Source organism: Sciurus carolinensis, chromosome 7 (genome assembly GCF_902686445.1).
Source record: "Sciurus carolinensis chromosome 7, mSciCar1.2, whole genome shotgun sequence".
In the NCBI taxonomy this organism is placed as follows: Eukaryota; Metazoa; Chordata; class Mammalia; order Rodentia; family Sciuridae; genus Sciurus; species Sciurus carolinensis.
In genome coordinates, this window is record NC_062219.1 from 130,396,738 (window position 1) to 130,415,424 (window position 18,687).

The window sequence follows — 18,687 nt, forward strand, 5'->3', positions numbered from 1 at the left end:
AAGGGGACCTTCACTGTACGCACTGGGCAGGGGGGACAGGGATGAAGGGGACCTTCACTGTACGCACTGGGCAGGGGGGACAGGGATGAAGGGGACCTTCACTGTACGCACTGGGCAGGGGGGACAGGGATGAAGGGGACCTTCACTGTACGCACTGGGCAGGGGGGACAGGGATGAAGGGGACCTTCACTGTACGCACTGGGCAGGGGGGACAGGGATGAAGGGGACCTTCACTGTACGCACTGGGCAGGGGGGACAGGGATGAAGGGGACCTTCACTGTACGCACTGGGCAGGGGGGACAGGGATGAAGGGGACCTTCACTGTACGCACTGGGCAGGGGGGACAGGGATGAAGGGGACCTTCACTGTACGCACTGGGCAGGGGGGACAGGGATGAAGGGGACCTTCACTGTACGCACTGGGCAGGGGGGACAGGGATGAAGGGGACCTTCACTGTACGCACTGGGCAGGGGGGACAGGGATGAAGGGGACCTTCACTGTACGCACTGGGCAGGGGGGACAGGGATGAAGGGGACCTTCACTGTACGCACTGGGCAGGGGGGACAGGGATGAAGGGGACCTTCACTGTACACCTGTTTCGTTCTGATCGTTTGAATGCATGCTCTTATCCAAGACAAAGCGTGTGTCCTTAATTCCTGAAGGTCTTCATGTTATGCTTAGAGCAGCTCACTCTCCCTGCCCTCTCCCTCCGTTCTTTGGTGGCGCTGAAAGTCTGCTCCCTCCTCGTTAAGATCCCATTTCCTCCTGCGCTGAGGAAGACAAGGTGACGCAGGAGGAGGCACGAGCTCTGCGGGTGGTCTCCCTGCTCTGCGGTGACAACCACCAGCTCAGAGCCGCTCAGAGCAGCGCGGGTGCTGGACGCCCGGCTGGGCCTCATCGCGCCCGCCTGCGGGCAGGTGCGGGCTGGCGCCGCCACGTGCCAACGCGGCTGCAGGACGAGTGCTCCCCGCGTCCCTCGGGCAGGGAGGACGGAGAGACGAGCCCTGGCGCGGTCAGCCAGTCCTCGGGCTCTAAACCTGAGTCCATCGCCTAGCGGAAAGTGAAGGAGGAGCAGGCACCCTTATTCTCCAGTTTTGTGGGCGTGGACTGGAGCTGGTCACTGTTCTTGACCAGGGCGGAGGAAGGCCACGCCTCCGGCCTGTCTGGAGCGTTCACTCACCTCGCTACCCATGGAAACAGTACCTAAAGTTTTCACGACAGCCTCCGCTTTCACACAAGGGGTAAAAAGAGGCCAGGAGGCTGAGAAGGGCAGGGAGGCACAAGAGACGGGAGAGGAGTTGCCGGCCGGGCGCGCAGAGACCCGGCGACTACCTCCGAGAGGAGGAGGACGACGACAAGGGAGGATGCGGAGGACCCGTGAGGACGCAGAGGACCCCTGAAGACGCGGAGGACCACTGAGGATGCGGGAGGATCACTGAGGACGCGGAGGACCACTGGGGATGCGGAAGGACAACTGAGGAGGCTGGAGGATCCGGGGAAATGCGGGAGGACTCCAGGAATGCGGGAGCGCCGAGGAGGAGCGGCGAGGGCGCGAGGACCCGGGACCGCGCTGGTCTCCGCGGTGCGAACCTCGCGCTCGGCCGCCTGCGCCTCCTGGTCCGGACCCCAAGCTCCAAGTCCAAGGATAAGCTCAGAAGGCAGGTGGACCCCTGAACGTGGCCAGGTGCAGCCGCGCGCGGGGGCAGAGGGCGCCCGCACCCCGCAGCCCGGGGACCGCGTACCACCCGCGGCGGCCGGCGTTTCCTCCGGACGGCGGCGCCTCCACCAATTTCCCAAAACGCTGCGCTCCGCTCTCTGAGCCGCACCGTTTCGCCGCACGCACTTCCCTTGGAGGCGAACTCCTGCGCGTCACCTCCTTTAAAGAGGTGCTAAGGGCCTGCCGCGCTGCACCCACAGGTAGCGAGCGCGCTCGGGAGGTGGGAGTTCGCGGAGGCTAAAAAACCGCGCTGGCCCGTACGGGGATCGAACCCGCGACCTTGGCGTTATTAGCACCACGCTCTAACCAACTGAGCTAACCGGCCGCCGTGCGGGGCCGCGCCTTCCGCTGTGTATTTGAAGCATATCGAACGTCCGGGAAGCTTTTCTTCCTGCAAAGAACGAGCTCTGCTCTTTCTTATCGTGTTTTTAAGAAAGCAAAAGGGAAAGATTCCGCCGGCAGGCTCGTCCCCGCGCGCGCGCGGCCACCGCTCAGGCTGCATTTTCCGCGGGGGCTCCGCGCAGGGTGAGCCTGCCGCTGCGGCGGGGTCGCGGCGCACGGAGACGCCGAGGTACTAGGACGCGCGGCCGAGGCCCGGTGGGCGCGCCCTGCAGCCCCTGCTTTCTCCTGGCGCTGGAGAGCCGAGAGTCCGCGCCAGCGACGAGGCCGGTGCAGCTGGAGGCCGCGGCGTCTGGACCCCGCGCCGGCGCGACCCTCCGCAGGAAGAGCCTCTGCGCGCCCGTGCACCCCGTTTTCTGCTCTGGTTCCACTAAGTCGAGGACCGTAGTCCTTCTTCCCCGGAAGACGCCTTCTTCCCCTGGTCCTTCTCCTTGAAGGAGTCCTGCCTCTCCACGCCCGGCGACTGCCCATCGCTCCTGCCACCACGGGGCTTGTGGGTCCTCGTTCTTGAATGCGTGCCAGGCCGCGCTTCGGACTCCAGCGCGCCTCCTGAGCTGTGTCCCTCCGGCCTGAGAACCGGCCGCCCCTGCACCTGTCCTGGCCGCAGGGGGAAGTTAAGGGAGGCCGTGGAGGCCGTGGAGGCCGAGTCATCTTCGCCTGTCCCGTTCTCGCCGCACGGCGCTCGGCCCCTCCGCCTCTCCAGCTGCAGCCCCGCTGCGGACAGCCGGGTGCACGGGGCGGGTGTCGGCAGCCTCCGCCCTCGCTCAGAGGTCTCCTGCCAGAGATCTCCACGAGCCTCGGCGTTGTCCTGGAGTCACTGTCTAGATGCCTCGTCCTGCGGAGTCCTGCTGGGCGTGCCCGTGGCTCACCACCGGCCTGGAAATGCAGAGCAGAGCGGCGGGGGCGGTTCCCTGAGTTGTCCCGCTGCAGCGGTTCGCTCTCAAATGTCCCCTGGTCCCCCCGTGCGGCCACTGGGAGGGGGTCTTCGGGTCCTCGCGAGGGCCCTTGAAGGGGACGGTGGAAGGCCCAGCCTCTTCTGCCTGCTAGACCGCTGCCCGGGCCGGGGTCAGGCTTAGCCCCAGGTGCACTCGGGCTGTGACGTGCTGCCTCGTTCAGGCCGGAGCGAGAGCCCATCAGTCAGGGACGCAGGCCTGGCTGGGCCCAACCCGCGCCTTTCCCTGTTTACAGTGATGCCGAAGGGTAGGGAGCAGCCTACCGCTCGGGCACGCGATGAGATGTTTGCTTCTGTTCACCTGTTTTCTCAATTCGGAAGCTAGCCAAGACCCTAGAAAGGTTGTAAGTTTGGGGGTTTTGTTTTGTTTTTAATGCCCAAGTCTAGACTCTTTGGGGCAAAAAAGAAACCCTAGGAACTTACTGTGTCACTCCTCAGGTTCCAAGTCCCCAGCCAGCCCGCCTTCTTTTCTCTCTCAGCTTTCGGGATCTTCTTACCTTCATGCTATCTATGACATCCAGGAGGTTTACACCAATTAGGAGGATAAGTGAAGCCAGAGTTGGGGACAGGCAGTTAGTGTAGAAATAGGGGATGGGGTCAAATGGAGGAAACGGAGGCCATGAAAGCCATCTGCCTCTGGAAGTTGGAGCAGTCTCCAACCCTGGGAGGATGGAATGTCAAGAACCTGCAGAGCCTATTGATTACCAAGTTTACCTGCCCTTGTCCGGGACTGCAGACAAGGAGATGCTAATTGATGCCCCCTGGGCCCTTACCTGCCTGAGTCACCTTGGCCCTCCCCCTGCCCATGGCTTTTCACATTATGCAAAACCAGGTCTAGTCACATAGGCAGGAAGGAGAGAGAAGGGGGGAGAACTGGAGAACAAAAGAGACCTTAACCTATAAAAGATGTAGGGTGCGCTCACTTCTTGGGACTCTGGAACATCAGCCATGGTCCCCTTCTCCCTCCTGGGAGAAGCCTGTATTATTACCTTTAAATAAAACCTGCTTAATATGCTTGCCTTGGCTGCTTCTCTAGTGCTCAATCTTCAACAGTAGAGGGAGCAGAACTCGTCACTGGTCAACGCGGTATCATAAGAAGTATATCTATTCCATCTTCCCAGAAACCTTGACATGTTCTCATACCTATAGTTATTATTTTATCTGAATGTTTTTATCAGACTGATAGGATACCTATAGAATTTATGTATCATTTATATTACAAAGTAATTAATCAGTATTTATTTATAAGCACATGTCTATTTATACCATCCTACATTTTAGTTATATTTATTTGTATAAAACCAGTGAAATCAGAGTTATTATTACTAAGAGCAATAATCACATCCAGTTGCCTTTACTTCAGTGTTTTTAACATTATCATTAAACCATTTCTAAAAAACTGAGAAACCTCTGCCTTCTTGCTAATTGATAAGATTAGCAAAAAGAGAAGAGAAGAGAAGAGCAAATATGCTGGTATCTTTGTTGGTAGTGTTGGTTGTTGCTGCTGTTAAGTGGGGGGTCGTTAGGCTGAGACATTCCCACACTAAACTGCAGTTCATGGTAAACAGAAAATTAAGTGTACTAAAATTAAGTCTCACCAATCAGAAACCAGCAAACTGACCTCTAACTCGGGATGAAAACTAGTATCAAGTACCTTTTCTTTGTCTTGCTTCCTGAATGCCTTGACCCCACCCCTCGTGGGGTCTTCCTCCAGATTCCACTGCAGTCTGCTCAAAGCAATCTGACAATGTCTAAGTTGTTGTTTTTGTTGTTGTTTTGTTATTTTACCAGGGGTTGAACCCAGGGGCTCTTAACCACTCAGCCACATCCCCAACCCTTTTTATTTTTTATTTTGAGACCAGATCTCACTAAATTGCTTAGGACCTCACTGAGTTGCTGAGGCTGGCCTTAAACATGTGATTCTCCTGCCTCAGCTTTCTGAGCCACAGGGTAACAGGCGGGCAGCACCATGCCCAGTTTATCTTTTGACAGGAGGGATCAGCTTTTACCATTGTTACTGAAGTGGTCATCCCTCGTGGAACCGGCTTCCACTCAGGTTTTGAGAATAATATGTTTTCACTCTCTCTCTCCCTCCCAGCAGCTTTCTTCACAGAGCTCAAACCCTGCTTCCTGGTGGACACCCCAGCTAGTGTTTTTGATGTGCATGTAATCTTCAAGTCTTCATCCTTGGTTTTGTTTGGTTTTCAGAGCAGCAGTGGATTGCTTCTTGTGTTTTAATTTGTGTGAGTGGATTTTGAATCTTCTCTTGTCTCATCTAACACAAGACTGTAACTTTGTTTGGACTTTGCCTTCCAGAACCTATTCCCCCTATTTCTTCTCACACACTGAAATCGCTCTTGCTGTGCTTCCCGCCTGTTCCTTTGCCCATAACTTTGGCAACAGGTCAACTGAAACTCTCGTGCATTCTTCTGTTGTGTAAGCACATTGTCCAGGTCGAAGACGTTTTCTCCCCTTCCTTTTCAGATTGGTGCAGACATAGCAGAGGAATTCTCTCATCCTTCATCCCAGATGAGTTCACAGCTTCTCATTGATCCAAATCCTGAGAATATCACCTCCAGATCCTCATCTGTGATCACTAGATTCAGTTTATACAAAGCAGCACATTTTCTAGACATTTCTTATCTGCCTCAAGTAGATCTCCCACCATTTCCAATAAAATAGTTTGGCGTTTGACCTCTTTTGTGTCTTAGTTTTTTTTCTTCAGTTAATCTTCCTTTGAAATCTTCAAAGATTTCTTCATCTGCTCCTCTTCAGCAAATACCTGGTTGTTCCTGTGCAGGCCCTGGCGATCCATCGGGAATTGACAGATCAGGAGGGCCACCAACTGGGTCATCTAAAATCACTCCGATTTATTCTGATAGCACAACCTGGGACAGTCCTCATCAGCAGAGTCCTCATTACTTTCTTAATTATGTCCAGGCCTCTGTCACCCTTCCAAACACTGCACATCACCGTCAGGCTGATCTGGATCTTCTCCTGAGGTAGGAAGAAGCCAAGATCCTTGCTGATCACTGTCCCCGCTCACCATGGACTCTGCGCTTTCCTTTTAGTGCTTCATTCACGGTGCTCTTTCTTCCAAAAAGAAAAAGAAAGAAGCCACGGCCGCGAGGCCAGTCCCCGTGGGGTCACGTGTGTGCGCTGCGGAGAGCAGTACCTGTGAGGTTTCATTTTTAGCCACTCTGGTAACTTCGAGCCAGCGGAAAGGAAGGAGAACCACGAAGCCACTCCAGGTGTGACTGCGTCCACTCACAGCGGTCTTCAGGGCTGGGCTTAGATCCACAGGTCCGGGTCTCAGATCCCACGGGCGGGCCTTTCCCAGCTGCTTTCCACTAAGGAGGAAGGGTGCCACCCACCAGCCCCAGAGACACCACCGCCCTGTGCCCAGCACCCTTCGTTGTCAACTATCCCGGGACAGCACAGTGCTCCTCATTCTCAAAGACCCAAGGACGAAGATCTCCTTGAAAGCACTTGCACTGGAGCGGTGCTGTTGAAATCTCAGGAAGTGCTGTTTACTATGTCTTACAGAATCAGACTGTGAAATGGGAAGGGTTGTACTAGCCAGGGCTCCCCAGAGACACACAACCCAGAGCGTGTGTGCAGAGACCAGGGCTTCGTTTAAGGAACCGGCTCACACAGTTGAGCAGGGCGATAAAGACTGTTTGCTTGGCCAAATGCTAGTGAAGCTCCTGGACTTCTAGGCCTTCCTGTGCACTTGCTCATGAACTCCAGTTTTAGTAATGAACCTGCCGAGTCTAGTTAGCAAAGCCCCTCCACCCTCAATATCTGAGGGCCCTCCATAGCTCATCTCGTTCCTCACCCTCCACCCTCCGGAGGTGCCCCATCCCCTGGACTGTCTCACGCCCCGTGTTCACTCTGGGTCATCTTCTGTTCTTAGTGGCCACACTGCTTCCTGGCGTGGATTCCCACTGGCCTGTGCTGTGTCCAGAGCTGAGCCAGTGTCTCCCACCCAGGAGTACCCAGTGCAGTACTGCCTCACCTGCTGCGATACTCCTGAATACAGTCTCCCCACCGCGGTTTAGCAGGTGTCACTCAATCACATTGTTTAAAGCAAGCTTTGGCAAATCCAGAATCAGATGAGGGAGGCCAGCAGACTGGAGGCTCATGGAAGTCCAAAGACAGTGTGGTGGCAGAATTCCCTCTTGCTGGAGGAGGTCTGCCTTTTTATGTTACTTAGGCCCTCAGACGACTCCATGAAGCCCACACATTATGAAGGGCAGTCTGCTTCATTCAATGTAAATAAAAACCTCATCCAAAGACACCCACACAGAAACATCCAGAATTATGTTCACCCATGGAGAGTACTGGGCACCATGACTCAGCCAAACTGACATGTAAATCAACCCTCAGAATCTGTGGATTTTTTATCCTATAGTTTCTAAACAAGGCCAGGACACTCAGAAATACGTGTCTTTTATTGAAAAAAAATATATAGTTTGAGGGCATCACATGATTGGACACCACAGAGAAGTGTGCTGTGGGCTTGATCAGGCACAGGCACACGTCAGGGAAGTTTTGCCTGTGACTGTACTTTCACTACCTTGAAGAGAAGCCTGGATGTAGCTCAGGACAGGTGATTGCCTAACCAGTGGGAGGTAGGAGCTGTGATTCTCCACACACAAAAGAAAAAAAAAGAATGTCCGAAATTCTGCGGGCAATTCAGAAATAAGATGGGAAAAGAAAACAACTAATTAAAAAAAAAAATTGTACTGTGTCACAAGATGGAAAGAAACATACTATTGTTACCTCTTATTAAATACAGGTAATCTGCTCAATCTTCCTATTGTATTTGTTATTCTTTCTTTAAAAACATTAAGTATCTTAAGAACAAATACTCAGGGGCTGGAGCTGGAGCTCAATGATACAGCACTTGCCCAGCACGTGTGAAGTACTGGGTTTAATCCTCGGCACCACATAAAAACGAGGGCTTTGTGTCCGTATACAACTAAAAATATATTTATATTTTTAAAAAGAATAAATACACAATATAGGGAGCAAAACAAATATATTTAAAAGTTCCTATATTAAAGGACAAATATTATTTTTAAAATAACCACCTCAAGTCATAGTTGCTCAGTTAGTCCTAATATTGAGTACCTTCCATAGGTCTTTTGGCTAAATACACCTTTAATTAAGGATCAACCACAGCGAGGAAGCAAGAGGATCTCTACCATTAAAAGAGGCCCTCACCCAAATATGTTTCCGCCCGGTTTCGAACCGGGGACCTTTCGCGTGTGAGGCGAACGTGATAACCACTACACTACGGAAACGACGCCTGCTAGATGCTCCTCCCGAGTGTAATTGACAAGTTCTGCGCGTGGGGCCCGAGTCCTCAGCGCCGGTCTGTCTGCAGTGGCCCCTGTAATGTGCTTCCCTCCCTCCTTATTCATCAATAATAGTAACACCGCAACCAGCGGTGCCTTCGCCCAGGGGCCCAAATCTTGCACAAACGACAAACACAAAAAGAGTAATGTTCGTAGATTGATTTCAAGACCTCCCCTTGCTGTCCACGCAGGAGACTTGTAGGCGCATCTTGGTGGCCGCAACTTCCCTCTTGTTTCCTGGGCAGTTAATCGGCTGGAAGTAGCCACCAGGTTCCTGGAAACATGCGGAAGCACACCAGAGAGACCCCGCAGCCTTTGCTTTCCAAGACTCCAGGTCTAGCAGTAAGGCTTCCTTATAAAATCATGGTAATATCTTTCTGCTGCTTTATTACCCTAACTTACAGCTGGTGCAGACAAGAATCTTTAAAAAGTGTTATAAGTAATCTCACTCTTGAATCTCAAGCTCTTTCTAGCACAAATGTATTGGAAATATGATGTTAAAGCAAAAAAAAAAAATAGTTAATGAGTATTTGCCAATAGAATTGACAATATTTGATTATTTGCTCTAAAGGCCACAGTCACTCTTGATGAGGGTCAGACTCAGAGTTTTCTTAACTTATTGCTAAAAAGTGAACAACCCATGTAGAGAATTAATTCCTACTGTGGGGTGAATGGTTCTGGACCTGCCACGCCAAAGGATGGCATTTTGGCATTTGGGAAAACTACAAAGTAGGAAGGCCATTCCCACCTCCCCCTGCATTCTCACCCTCCCAAAACGCAGGGATACAGCGGAGAATCTGGACATTCCAGTTCTCCTAAGCCCCCTCTCCCCCAGTTTATTGCCACTAGGTCATAATTTTAATCCAGGTTTCTTCACAGTTGTTCTCCATACTTACCCACCTCTTCTTAAAACCTAGCATAAATACACAGGTTTACCTGTTTTTTCAGTTTTAACCTGTTTTTCAGGTTAAAGAAGATTGAGTTATGGAGCAAGAAATAAGACCTCATGCTCTCTGGGCTTTCCCAGAAAGCCTTTCACCAAAGTCAAGAGAAATAAATTCATAAGAAGTTCCCCAACACCCTTAATGGTGCTCAAGGGTGGACTTTCCCCATAGGCTACAAACTACCATTAAACTGCAAGTACAAGGGTGATGACCGGAACCCAGAGCAACAGGCACCAAGTCACCAGAGACTGGTTGGATGTCATTATGGAGTGAACTGCCCCTCCTCCAATTCATAATGTTAAAACCCAGGTTAATTCCAACGTGAGATGGCTGGTAATTTAAGGGAAGCTGTCGGTGGGGCTCTAGTCCAGGGGGCCTGGTGTCCTTCTAGGAACTCCAACAGAGAGCACTCTCTGTATGCACAGAGGAAAGACCACAGGAAGACACAGTGAGAACGCAGCTGTCCACAAGCCAGAAAGGGAGGACTTTCCAGAATTCCATCTTGGAGTCCCCAAAACTGCTTAGTTGCCCACTTTACGGTATCACGTTAGGCAGCCCACATTGGCAAATGTGTTTAACAAAGTAAACCAAAGCAGTGATCAGAATATGGTTAGAGATCTTCATCGGGCTTATTACCATGTCCCTGGTTGTCTCCTTTGGTTTTGTTTTCTTTTTTCCTCCTCCCTTTCTTCCTTCATTCCTTCTTTTCCTTCAGAAAAACACCTTCCTTCCTACATTTTTTCAAAGCAGTGAGTGATGGTGAGTGAAAGTGCTTTAAAAGAGAATGAATCTGAACTGAGATTTGTTGGGAGGTGCAGCCCCACAATGTAGTCTTGGCTATCAGTGGAGTCTGAAAGATCCCCAAAGCCTCCAAGGAGCCATCTTCTAGGTGTCTTTTGTTCATCAATGACATGTTCTTGAAGAGATGCTTTGTAAAATACATATGCAATCTAACACAAATCTGTGTCTCATGGTAGCATTCTATGCACATTACTCCAAAATGTGCTTTTATGTTAAAAAGTCTGCTCTTTCTTGCTCCCTTTTAAATATGAACAGTATTTCACTGTGCAGTTGTGCCACAACTTAGCTAATTAAACAATTATGAATTATTCGGTAAATAATAAGTTAAAAATGCTTATTTAATAAAACCTGAATTCCTTGAATTTTTCCCAATCTTGCAATTTAAAATGATACTACAGAGACTAAGCTTTAACACCACAAAATCTCTCACGTGTGCAAGTATTATCTTGCACATTTGTGGAAATGCAGCCTCAAAGGACACGCTTAATTGAAAACGTGGTAGATCTTGCTAAACTGTTCTCCACAGCAGCAGCAAAGCATGGTGCATTATCTGTGAAGAGCACAAATGAATAGGATCCTGATCACACAACCCCTGCTTCATTTCCTACTACAACCACGAAAAGAATACAGGCAATTCATGAAAATCACGGCGGGGAACTGAAGTCCGGGTCTGGGGTGCGTGCATCAGAGACTCTTGTGTTGCTGGAATATTGCTGTCTCTCAAAAAGGTGAGATTTAGCGGCATAGAGCCTGGAGGCATGGGGTCAAGCATTAGGGCTGGGAAGAGGATCTGGGAAGAGGGATCTGTTGATGGGGTTTGAGGAGCGACCTCCTTTTGTGTATTGCTGAAAGTAAATTGAATTCTTGCGACGGTTTTGCCTAATTTGGGGTGGGTGGCAGGATCAGAATGTCTTTTCTGCAGCATAGAAACTGAAATTATTTTCTCCAAAGCAAATTAGGGTTCTTCCAAGAGTGAGATGGAAAACATGATTAACACCTCGAGTGTATTTTATTTCACTTTCTTTTTCATTAAATCAAAAATTGAAAGTATGGATCACTGATTATTGATTTATTCCCAGAATCAGTATCCAACATAAGTATATAAAAAATGAAATTGCTTAATGAATGGACAGAGGAGCTGACTGCATAAATTAATCAAATTTTCAGAATATAAACAACAGAAACTAGAGGTCAAATCAATGAAAATGCTAACGACAGTCACTCTTATGAGATGAGCGATGCTCAGAAGCGGAAAATTCCTTCATAATTATAAATATTTTAAGGGGACTTACTTGCAAACTCAAACTTTGTCGAGGGAGTGTAACTTCTGCAGGTTAAAAATGATTTTGCTCAACTCCTTTCTGTTTCGATCGTGATGCAATTACTCTTATGTCCCTTAGGAAGAGCATATAATTACCTATGGTCATCACTCGCAGAGGGTCTGCAGTGCAATGGAAATGCGTCTGACTACGGATCAGAAGGTTCTAGGTTTGACTCCTGGAGGGCTCAGGTCCTTTTTTTTTGTGTTTACCCCCTTAAAAAACTATATCTTTTTACATTGTTCAAAATGATAACAGACACGACTTCTTGAAGTTCTTCAGAAAGGAATTCACTCGAACTGGTTCTTGGCAGATTTTTTTCTTGCATTCATTGCTCCACGGTGCTATCTTGACTGTATCTGAAGTATGGATGGATGCTCCACGTACATCTTTTCTGAGATTTTATTATTTGTCGGGGGGGGTAAAGTAGGGTTTTTTCTTTGTTTTTTATAATTACAGCATTATGGTTATACCAGTAGTTGGGTTCGTTCTTATAAAATCATACATGCAAGAAATTTAATTTCAACTCTATCCCCCCTTTTCCATCCCCTCCTCCCTCCTATTCTCCTTCCTCTGTTCTGTTATCTTCCTTTTGCTCCTTCGTTTATTTTTTATTGGTACTTTCTGCATATGCATAAAGGTGAAATTCCCTTCTGTACCTTACTATATGCATATAACATTTTGTTAAATCTATTCCATATTTCCTCCCCTCTCCCATCCTTCCTCCCTCCCTCTCTGCACCTTCTACTCCACTGATCTTCCCTATATATTTATGATAGTCAATCCTCTGCCAACCTCCTTCTTTCCCTTATTTTGCTCTAACTTTCACATATGAGAGAAAACACTAGACCCTGGATTTACGAAGTCTGACTTATCTCACTTAGCACGGTGTCTCCATTTCCATCCATTCACCTAGCAAATGTCATTATGAAATTTCATTATTTATATTGTGATGGGCTGATGTATTTGACTCCATGGAAATGTTACAGGCCAGGCTGTATGGACTAAACAGACTCCATGTTATGTGGGAAATGCTTCTCCCATGGGAACACCCCACCTCTGTGCCCATCAATAGTTGCTTAGCATGACATGTTTAGCGACACAAAATAGCAATTCTTGTATAATGAAAAATTGTTCTCTTTCTTGTTCCTATTTTTCCTAAACAATGTACCATGTTAACAGTGATGTTAACAGTGATTGTCTAGATGTTAGTAACCATTCTTTAGTTTGTACCAAACTAAAGGTCTAGTGTTTTCTCTCATATGTGAAAGTTAGAACAAACTAAGGGAAAGAAGGAGGTTGGCGAGGATCGACTATCATAAATATATAGGGAAGATCAGTGGAGTAGAAGGTGCAGAGAGGGAGGAAGGAAGGATGGGAGAGGGGAGGAAATATGGAATAGATTTAACAAAATGTTATATGCATATATTAAGTAAGGTCATTTTGACCCACTTCCCCCTCTGCTAATGATTTCAGATCTCATGATGTTAGTTTGTAATTTTAAATCATAGCAACTGACATTTATGATAGCTGTACTGATTTATATTATAAAAACCCTTGCAGCCCTATGGTTGGGGCTATTCTCCCAATACCCATTTTGGGGGCGTTGTGTGAGAGTCAGTCCGCCGGCTAATAAAGACCCAAATTTGGACTTCTCGGTGGTGATCCGTCTGTTCTTAAGTTGCGCCCCACAACAATATCGCCTTCTTTTTAATGATACTGAGAAAGCAGACTGAAAGAATCTTTGGAAAGGAAACTCGAATGCGGATATTTTAAAAAGAAATGAAGTTCTCATACATCGTGCCATCGTACAATATCTAGGAAACCCGAAAGCATCATACTCAGGAAAAGAAGCCAGACCAAAAAGATCCCATAACAAAAATAAATTAAAAATTTTTAAAGACCACATACTGTATAAGTATTCATACGAAATGTCCAGAATAAGCAAATCTAGAGGCAGAAACATCAGAGATTTCCATGGCTAGAGAAACAAGGGAATGGGTACAGAATTTGCTTAGGGGATGACGAAATGTTTGGAAATTAGATAATGTGATGGTCGCACAACTCAGTGGAGGGACGGAAAAAATTCCTGAATTGCAGTCTCAGAGGCTGGAGTTTATGGCATATGAAATGCATTTGAATTTTTAAAAATCAAGGAAGCGTCAAAGAAAAGCAATAAAACTAGGTCGAGATTGTCTTCACCTTTTCCCTCGGAGGCAGGGATCCCGCCCACCTTCGGACTCTCCTGCACGGCGGCGGTCCAGGCGTCACCAGGAGAGAAGGCACAGGACGTCGCCTGGACCGACGCGACGCCCCAAGGCGCAGAGGTCAGGTCGGGGCTTCCGGCCAAGACCCAGACGGAGGAAGGCGCAGACAAAAGCCAAACCTGCAGATGAGCGGTGGAAGGAAGACTGGGACGGCCGCTTCGGCTCCCCAGGGTGATCCGAGCCCTGACCAGCCTCCCGACCGAGGCGGGCAGGAGCCCCAGGAAGCCCGGAGGCTGGGGCGCTGCGGGGGGCGGGGAGCCGGCTCTCGGAGGCCCCTGGTTCTACCTTCCCGAAGTGGCGACTGCAAAACGTCACATCATCCAGGATAAGTATTTGCTGACTCTCACATCGTGTGGTTATTGTGTGGTAACGTCGATAAAGTCCTATCAGTTTGCCAAGGATGCAGCTCCTTGGAACTGACTCCACTGCCGTTGTCACATTCCAAAGAATATGGATTTTTTTTGTTTGTTTTTTACTTCAGTATTATGTTCTTCTCCAAAATGAATTTCTGGCGTTCAAAAATGGTTAATTTCTCATACTTTATTTCTTTTCCTGCTCTTCTTTTCCAACTCCCTGGGTTGATTGGCCCAACGCCTGACTTTAGCAAACCCACATCATGAATTGCATTTTAGGGGGTTCCGTCTGTAGGCTTTGCAGTTTTGAAAAGTGTTCACTCTGGTTTTGTGGACATTGAGGAATTTTAGTCTGGAGGACACCTGTGTTATGAAGTTGTTATATGTTGTAGAAAATAAGAGCCTGTTGTCTACTTCATAGATGTGGTCTCAAAAGCTGTCAAAAGGCCTTTAAGAAAGAAAAGGAAAGAGCAGAATAAGTGAAAATCACTTTGCATGAGTCCCCAGGTGGCATGACTACAGATCCATGAACTATTCCTCTCCTACACCATGAGATCATCAGTGGTTTCCTTTGCAATCACTGTTTTGTCTTTGACCTATGACTTCACCATTTGAGTACCTGCAATGGTAATTCCAACAGTTACCAGAATGTTCTATTTCGTATGTTCTATGTTCTATTTCGTATAATCCTTGGAACTGGTCTTAGTCCCTTCTGCAACCTGCAATATTCACCATACATGATGTCCAATAAATAGTTATGAATGGGTGGATGAACATCCAAGTTCCTTTCTCCAATTTTATGGAAGTCAATACAATGGAGTGGATCACTTGAGAGGCTGAGAGCTGCTGAAACCGGAAAGGAAATGTTCTGCAGCTCCTTCAGCTGATAAAATTTCAGCATCAGCTGGGCTCAAGAAAAAAGATGAAGGGTCCACATCCCTTTTGTAAAAACAGTCTAAGAAGATAAATCGGAAGGTGAGAAATCATAAACTAATAACTGGCACAGGCGGTGGCACAATGACCAGAAAACTGCCCAGGAGATCCCATCTCTGATGTGCGTGGTGCATTGTGATTGCTGCATGTGTTCTCCTCTCCTGTTCTCCAGGCTGAGTGGCTCATCTTCTCCAAGTCCTTCACCTTCAGGCTAGGCCACCTGTAACTCCTTCAAAATTACCATGTTCAGTTTTACTATATTATTAATTCCTGGGAACATAGATTTGATTTCTAAAACCTCTCTTTTGATTTCATGGAAAGTCTTCCTTAATGAATTCTATCACTATTTATTGGATAAAGTATTGTTGCTCTTCCTTGTGAGGTCTGAGGGTATTAGTGGTACATGACATAGGATATGAAATGACATGACAGTTTTTTTACATGAAGTCTTCATTTCTTACAATTACTTCTTTGAAAGTCTCATTCACTTTGTATCCATCTCTCTGTCTGATGATACCTGTGCTATACATATTGTACTCATTCACTAGCACTGCCTTAACAAGTGCTGCAGACTGGGTGATTAAACAACAAAAATTTATTTTCTCACATTTCTGGAGACTAGAGGTCTGAGAAAGAAAAGTGTTAGTGGGGTCTCATTTCTTTCTTTCTTTCTTTCTTTCTTTCTTTCTTTTTTTCTAGACAGGGTCTCAACCAATCCTGCCTCTACCTCCAAAGTGCTGGGATTAGGGGCACGGTCAGGCCCACCCTTCCTAGCCTGAGTTGGTTTGTTCTGTGGCCTTGATCACTAGATTGCAGGAGTGGTGGCCACTGCAGCTGCAGCTCTACATGGTCTCTCCTCTGTGTCTGTGTCCTAGTCAACTCTTCTTACAGGGACACCAGTCCTCCTGGATTAGGGCCCACTCCAAGGCCCACGCTAATGACCTCATTTAACTTAACTGTCTTTTCAAAGCTCTATCTCCAAACACAGTCACTCTGAGCACTGGGTGGTTAGATCTTCAACATAGGGATGGGGGTAGGGGCTGTGATTTAGTCCTTAATACGCTTATCTGAGAGTAGGGACCCAAGTGTGGACTGAGAAGATGGAGTAGACATTTCACTGAGAGTACAGCTGGCCTTCCCTCCTGCCTGACTCTATGGCCCAGATGTATAACAGAATGACTGAAATGCATGATCAAAACAATTCTGTCATGTAATCAAAATATCTGTCTCAACGGGGTCTTTCTGACCTACTTGTGCCTCCGTCGTTCTTGTGGGTTTTGCCTTTATAAACTCTGCACTTCCAGAATTCAGGTGCTGGGAGTTCTTTGAGGCAGTGGCCTGCTCCCAGCCACTTGCCTGGCACGCTCAGTAAAGGACCTTTTTCCCTTTCAGTTTGTCTCAATATGTGTGGTGGTCTGTAATTCTGTAGCACACCACACTCAGTAACCATAGAGCCTCTCAGACCAGCTACTCACAAGGAGTTCGCACATTATCATAGAAAATATAGGAGAAAAAACTTCGTGGTGTTGGATTAGCTCTACCCTTCCCTCTAAAAGTTGATGTTAGACTGTACATACGTGGAAGGCTTCTCTGCAAAAGTCATTGTTGAGAAAATGAAAAGATACATTAGAGAATGGGAAAATAGGTGTAAAACACATATCTGATCATTGAGATGTGTCCAGGATATATAAACCACTCTCAAAACTCAGTTACAAGAAACCGCAAGAAATGAGCACATTTTCTCAAAGAATATGGCTGTAAATACATGAAAAGCATTATTTAACCTATAGCGAAATACAGATTAAAACCATAGAGGGATACATATCCTCTAGAATGGCTAAAATTTATAAAGGTAATTGACAGCACCAAGTACTGGTGAGGATACACAGTGGAACTTACAGTCTGCGGCGTCAAAGGCAGGAATTTAAAGCGGCTCCCGCTGCGGAAAACAATGTCGCCGTTTCTTGCTGAGCCTGCGGGGCCGAGGTTAGGCCCTGGAGCCCGGTGTCGCCGCGGCCAGGAGCAGGTTTGGCCCGTGCCAGTGGCTGCAGTCGTCCACGCAGCCTCGGGTACACGCAACCACAGTCGCGTCGCCAGCTCTCGCTTCCCCGGGCTCGGTCGATGGTCTCCCGCGGGAGGCGCACGTTGAGAAGCACCGCACCTTCGCACAGTCACCTCCCCTCGCGGGCGGAGGCCCCTACCCTGGGGCTGGGCACGATCCCGCCTGGGCTGCTCCACCGAGGGGACGTCGAGTCGCAGCCTCGGCCAGGGCAGCCGCGGAGCGAGGACCGACGCGGGACCACGAGCCCCCGCGGCCGCCACGCTGGACGCCGGAGCCGGCGTTTCGCCCAGACCTTCGGACCGCGTCCGCACGACGCGCGTCTCTGCGCGCAGAACGTGGCCTTGGCTCCTCTCCCTAAAAGCAGAGTGGCAGCTACGCATGCTCGACGCGCCTGACCCACCGAAGCCCGCCGCGAGCGCCGGACGTCTGCTCAGGCCGCGGAACCCCGCTTCCTCGGGGTCTGGAGAGAGCGGGGTGCTCAGTGAGCACTCGTGCAAAGAGTGGGGTGCTCAGTGAGCTCTCGTGCAAAGAGCGGGGTGCTCAGTGAGCTCTCGTGCAAAGCGCCTTGGACTTTTTGCATAAAGAATCCTCGCCCCCCTGACAAGGAAAGGAACGTGCCCGGGGGCTCTACCGGGAGTGGGGCTCGAACCCAAGCAGACGCACGTCTATTGGATCTTAAGTCCAACGCCTTAACCACTCGGCCATCCCGGTGACGGAGGGGCACCACTCTCAGGTTTTACTGGATGCATTCCACTCTCTGAAGGGCTGAAGGCTGTCACCCGCAGGAAGTAAGGCTGCACCGGGCGTGAAGGGCGCACAAGGAAACGGTCCCTGCAAGGCCTCCCCGAGAGAAGCTCGTGGGCCAACTTGGTCGCGGGTTGCGCCGCACGGGACACTGGGCGCTGGAGAGAGGGCCCGCCCGACCTCTCCGACTCCGGGTAAACGAGGAACATGGTGGCGCTTTCAAAAAGCATGGGATTCTGCAGGAGCGCTCGCTTTTCCAGACGCCTCCCTGCGTCGCTCTGGGGACCTGGAAAGAAAAACCGCAGGGCAAAAGGAAGCGGAGCGCCGGGTGCGGAGAAGGCCGCCTCGCGCTGCGTCCCGGAGGCGCAACCGCAGCGCCCAGTCCGCGCCTGCCCACCGGCTCTGCCTGGAGTCCCCGCCCCACCGCAGACCTGGGATCCGAGTGTGCAGGCGAGGCGGGGAGGCTGGAGGCGGCGAGGCTGCGAGGCGGCGGGGCGGCGAGGCTGGAGGCTGCGAGGCGGCGGTGCGGCGAGGCTGCGACCCAAGGCGTTGTGTCAGACGAGCTCTTCCAGAGCGCGTTTTCAAACGTCTGGAGTTTGAATTCGTGACATTCATATTAATAAGGAAGTGTTTTAACCAAGAGCCCTACTGCCCTCGGACTAAACACCTTTCCTGAGTACCTACTGTGTGGAGCCAAGTGCGCAACACCTACCACGACAGCTGGACACTGAGACACTTCAGGGACAGGATGGCGGACAACGCGTAAAAGAGGTCCCAGTTAGGTGTCCAAATACTCTAAAAGTCTGCGAAGACTTCTGGAACGAGAGATGGGG

At 49.3% G+C, this 18,687-nt stretch overlaps 3 non-coding genes across 3 annotated transcripts; all 3 read right to left on the minus strand.

Annotated features, from left to right (window-relative positions):
- Nucleotides 1–1,968: 1,968 nt before the first annotated feature.
- Nucleotides 1,969–2,042, minus strand: Trnai-aau (transfer RNA isoleucine (anticodon AAU)). The gene has a single exon. It is a non-coding gene; the product is annotated as a tRNA-Ile (tRNA).
- Nucleotides 2,043–8,304: 6,262 nt separating this feature from the next.
- Trnav-cac (transfer RNA valine (anticodon CAC)) lies at nt 8,305–8,377 on the minus strand. Its single transcript has one exon. It is a non-coding gene; the product is annotated as a tRNA-Val (tRNA).
- Nucleotides 8,378–17,738: 9,361 nt separating this feature from the next.
- Trnal-uaa (transfer RNA leucine (anticodon UAA)) lies at nt 17,739–17,821 on the minus strand. The gene has a single exon. It is a non-coding gene; the product is annotated as a tRNA-Leu (tRNA).
- Nucleotides 17,822–18,687: the final 866 nt, after the last annotated feature.